Here is a 5,000-nt window from a genome sequence, read left to right as displayed (position 1 = left end):
GTTGTCTCGCCTGATCTGAGGTCGACAAACGGATACATCGCTTTCGCCCATTCCAGCGTGCTGGAAAGGACTCGACACGTTCGAAAGCCCAGCGCGAACCGAGTGCGACGCCCTACCACGTCCTTCGCCCAACACGGAGCTACTTATAGACGAGGCTGGCAGGCGGTTTACAAACCGCCTGCGCGCGTGCGGCGCACGAGCAGTTGCGTGGCAAACGACCGTGTCTGCAGCCCAAAACACCGCCGAGGCATGCCGCCCACGCAGCGCGCCGCTTCAGCGGGCGCCGCAGGACGGACTCGTAGCCTGGCAGAGGGCATCGTCTCGTGTGGCGTCGCCCCTGCCCCAACTGGAGTGGCCCAGTCTTTTCGGGGCAGAGACTGCGAAGCACTTGGACCGACGGCGGACTACGACGGAACGCTTCAGCCCCGCCAACGGGCAAACCCACGCTTTCGAAGGAGACATTTTCCGCTTCGCGGCGACTATTTCGTCGTGCAGTTTTCTTCGCGCTCGCAGACGGCGCACTCGCGTAACCGCATCACTACCGCTTCGGGGCGCACCCTTGTCCTCCCCGTTCCGCGCAAGAATTTTTTCCGATTCCTATTCCTGCGACGAAACCCAGACTAGGGCGCCTGCACCCGTGCGGTGACGCGGACGAGTGACCTTTTTGCAAGAGCTCGACGTACTCCGAAGGCAAACAACGCAACGTGCGATCACGCTCGCTTAGCGCACGGCGCGGGAATCGGCCGGCATTTGCTTCCCGCGTTTGTCCGTGCACGCAAGCTTCCGACTCTCTCGCAAACGTGCGCGCTACTGCTGTCGCAACAGACGTTTGCGCCTCGCGATTCAGACCGCACTTTCCCTGCAGGTGTCCGACTCCATCCTGCGGCGGTCTCTTCGGAGGCGCGCACTAGCCGCGCTGCAGTAGTACAATGCCTCGTTTCCGTCTCTGCGAAGTTTTGGCACAACAGTTCAGTTCGCCACCGTCTCCCTCACGTGAGGCCGCTGGCGCGTGGCTTCAGCACTCAACGTACTGTCCGTGATGCCGACGCGGTCAAAACGAGTCGACGGACGCACGTTCCCTTGTGCGCCGAAGGCTCTCTTGATATGTGATCCGACCCTCAGACAGACGAAGCCAAGGGAAGACCCAAGGCCGCAATGTGCGTTCAAAGAATCAGTGCTCAGTGTGTCCTGCAATTCACACCAAGTCTCGCAGCTGGCTGCGTTCTTCATCGACCCGAGAACCGAGTGATCCACCGCTTAGAGTCGTGAAAAGTAGTTTGTTCAATTCCGTACAGTACAACCAGGGTTTTAGGCACGTGGCGTCTCCCTGTGTGTGGTTTCGAAGGGCACCTTTCTGCGCGCGCTCCTCGAGTCTGCGCGCTCTTTCGACAGCCGCGTCTCAGACAGCTGGTAGCATATAGGCGCACCACACCCTGCTACTTGCGTGTTGCGTTTCCAGCTAAACCCCGCGAGCCTTTGTGTGCACGTAAGCCTCCACTCTGTATGCACCAGGATCAGATGTAGGACCAAGATGCAGTGGAGCCGCTCACGGCTACACACCCGCGGGGGCGTGGCTCCCCTTACCACGTCTTTTTCTTTTTTGCGAGCACTCGAAGCCGGTTTTCCCTGCCAACCACCCACCGGACCCGTGTGCTACGTGTGCACGTTCACATTGCTCCACGAAAATTGGAAAAAAGCCGCAAGGCCATGAGGGGGCACGAGCAGCTGTGGAGTCTTTCACGGCGACACGGCCACGGGTGGGGTCTCGCCCCCATCGACGTGTCTCGCTTTTAGTCATCAGAAGGGTACTCAAATTGACCACAATGTCCCTAACACACAAACACGCTTTCGCATCGGCGGATTGCCGCAGCACACCCGCTGCTGATCCGACAGTCTACTTGAGACGACGGACAAGAGCCCGGCGCGCGTACTCGCGCGGCTCTCCAAAACCACTCGGCCAGTGCCAGGGACAGCTTTCGGCGCCGGAGCCGCAACAATTCTACTCGAGGCGGAAGACGAAGCCAGCAAGAGCCTGGCCGCAAGTGCGTTCAAGTTTCGAGACTTCAGTCCCTCGTCTGTCCGTAAATCCTCTTTCGACGTGCGGCGCCTTCCCAAAGCGCACAAGTCCGTTAACCGCGGAACGCGTCCGACGTAGCAAAGCCGCGTTTCCTCTCGTACTTCGCAGCAGCGCCGCCTTTCCCTCGGCGGCGGGCGAATAGCCTGCCAACGTCGTCGCATTCAACCGCGATCTCGACATCTCGCGCGTCACGAGCAGGAGCCGACCGGCAGCCTCCGGCCCTGTCGGGCTCGGTGGCACTTGCCGCGGAGGACGGGAGGGCGTTATGGGCCACGGTTCCTATTGTACTTGGCAGCCACACCCTCGTACCGCCAGTTCCATGACCGACCGAATGCCGCGCCGTTCCTTCAGTACTTGGGCAGCAACATAGTCGGGTCGTTACTCCATACTCGCCGCAGGAAGCGACCGGCAGCCGCCAGCCTTTTCAGACTCGGCGGCGTTTGCCGCGGAGGACGGGAGAGCGCTTGCACCGCAGTTCCAACTATGAATGATGGATGGCAGGCAGCTTTAGCTCTCGACCGCCAGTTCCTTGACCGACCTCTACCGTTCCTCTCGTACTGGGCAAAGCTTTGTCGGGTCGTCTTACTCCCATTCCGCGCATGAGCGTCGAGGCGGACTGAAAGCCCACCCATGAAAGTGCGTTACGCCGTTTGTACCCACGGGCGCGGCCAAGCCAACCGTCCAAGGTTGCAGCCGCCGCCCGCTGGGCGCAACAAATTGGGCACGGGGCGCCCCTCAGAATTCAGGCAGTCCCCGCGCATGTTCGGGTATAGCCGTCCCCGCGTCCAAGCGGGGACAGCGGCGGAAAGCGTCGGGCGCAGCGAGCCGCTCCACCCACACGGGGCAGAAACGATCGTCACCCTTCACAGTCCGGTAATGATCCTTCCGCAGGTTCACCTACGGAAACCTTGTTACGACTTTTACTTCCTCTAAATGATCAAGTTTGGTCATCTTTCCAACAGACCGGCGCAACCGAAAGGCCGCGCCGGACATCGGTCCGAAGACCTCACTAAATCATTCAATCGGTAGTAGCGACGGGCGGTGTGTACAAAGGGCAGGGACGTAATCAACGCGAGCTTATGACTCGCGCTTACTGGGAATTCCTCGTTCAAGGGGAACAATTGCAAGCCCCTATCCCAATCACGAAAGAAGTTCCACGGGTTACCCAGTCTTTTCAGACAGGGATAAAGACACGCTGCTTCCTTCAGTGTAGCGCGCGTGCGGCCCCGGACATCTAAGGGCATCACAGACCTGTTATTGCTCTGTTTCGTGCGGCTAGGAGCCGCTTGTCCCTCTAAGAAGGTTGTAAGGTGCTGGGAACCCCGCACCTATTTAATAGGCTAGAGTCTCGTTCGTTATCGGAATTAACCAGACAAATCGCTCCACCAACTAAGAACGGCCATGCACCACCATCCACCGAATCAAGAAAGAGCTCTCAATCTGTCAATCCTCCCAGTGTCCGGGCCGGGTAAGTTTTCCCGTGTTGAGTCAAATTAAGCCGCAGGCTCCACTCCTGGTGGTGCCCTTCCGTCAATTCCTTTAAGTTTCAGCTTTGCAACCATACTTCCCCCGGAACCCAAATACTTTGGTTTCCCGGAAGCTGCCCGCCGAGTCATTTGAGTAACTCAGGCGGATCGCTGGTTGGCATCGTTTATGGTCAGAACTAGGGCGGTATCTGATCGCCTTCGAACCTCTGACTTTCGTTCTTGATCAAAGAAAACATTCTTGGCAAATGCTTTCGCAGTAGTTCGTCTTGCGACGGTCCAAGAATTTCACCTCTAGCGCCGCAATACGAATGCCCCCGTCTGTCCCTCTTAATCATTACCTCGTATTCCAAAAACCAACAGAACAGAAACGAGGTCTTGTTCTATTATTCCATGCAAGTTTATTCAGGCGACTCGCCTGCGTTGAGCACTCTAATTTTTTCAAAGTAAAAGCACCGGCCTTCTCGAGCACACAATGAAGTGCACCAAGAAAGGACCGGCATGATGTTCAGTCCGAGCCGTCGCATCGGGTAGATGCACTACTCGTCTGGAACTGAGATCCAACTACGAGCTTTTTAACCGCAGCAGCTTTAGTATACGCTATTGGAGCTGGAATTACCGCGGCTGCTGGCACCAGACTTGCCCTCCAATTGATCCTCGTTAAAGGATTTAGAGTGTACTCATTTCAATTACGGGGCCTCAAAAGAGTCCCGTATTGTTATTTTTCGTCACTACCTCCCCGTGCCGGGAGTGGGTAATTTGCGCGCCTGCTGCCTTCCTTGGATGTGGTAGCCGTTTCTCAGGCTCCCTCTCCGGAATCGAACCCTGATTCTCCGTTACCCGTAACAACCATGGTAAGCAAGTAACCTACATCGAAAGTTGATAAGGCAGACACTTGAAAGAAACGTCGCCGGCTCGTGGCCATGCGATCAGCACAAAGTTATCCAGAGTCACCACACAATACGGGCCGAAACCCGATCGATCTTGGTCTAATAAAAGCACCCGTCGCCCAAAGGGCTTCAGGCTCACTGCATGTATTAGCTCTAGAATTGCCACAGTTATCCAAGTAGGAAGAAACGATCTAAGGAACCATAACTGATTTAATGAGCCATTCGCGGTTTCGCCTTATTTCGGCATGTACTTAGACATGCATGGCTTAATCTTTGAGACAAGCATATGATTACTGGCAGGATCAACCAGGTAATCGTTCACACTGCGCGTCCAGCCATGCCGGACGCCGTTGTTGCGACGCCGAGGCCACCTTCAGGCGCCTCAGCACGCTTCGTTTTGCAAAGCCCACCTCTTTGCACAGTCCGAGATGACGGCGTTCGAGCTCGCTACGGCGCCCTCCCCGCAGGGCTGGGTATCGCCACGCGGCAAGAAGCACGCACACTCTCGATAGATTCGTTGCGTCGACTCGGTCACGGCTTGCGGGATTT

General features: G+C 57.0%; 3 non-coding genes across 3 annotated transcripts in view; all 3 read right to left on the bottom strand.

Moving 5' to 3' along the window:
* The window catches only part of LOC119451250 (large subunit ribosomal RNA), a 3,960-nt gene extending 3,936 nt beyond the window's left edge, over window positions 1-24 (bottom strand). The window contains exon 1 of the ribosomal RNA XR_005191775.1: window positions 1-24. This exon is cut by the window's left edge and continues 3,936 nt beyond it. This is a non-coding gene — a ribosomal RNA (large subunit ribosomal RNA).
* A 1,088-nt stretch (window positions 25-1,112) lies between these two features.
* On the bottom strand, window positions 1,113-1,265 carry LOC119451056 (5.8S ribosomal RNA). Its single transcript, XR_005191628.1, has one exon. It is a non-coding gene; the product is annotated as a 5.8S ribosomal RNA (ribosomal RNA).
* A 1,686-nt stretch (window positions 1,266-2,951) lies between these two features.
* On the bottom strand, window positions 2,952-4,764 carry LOC119451233 (small subunit ribosomal RNA). Its single transcript, XR_005191758.1, has one exon. It is a non-coding gene; the product is annotated as a small subunit ribosomal RNA (ribosomal RNA).
* Window positions 4,765-5,000: the final 236 nt, after the last annotated feature.

Source organism: Dermacentor silvarum, chromosome 4, assembly GCF_013339745.2.
Source record: "Dermacentor silvarum isolate Dsil-2018 chromosome 4, BIME_Dsil_1.4, whole genome shotgun sequence".
Taxonomy (NCBI): Eukaryota; Metazoa; Arthropoda; class Arachnida; order Ixodida; family Ixodidae; genus Dermacentor; species Dermacentor silvarum.
The sequence above is the reverse complement of the archived record's forward strand: the minus strand, read 5'-3'. Positions and strand labels throughout refer to the sequence as shown.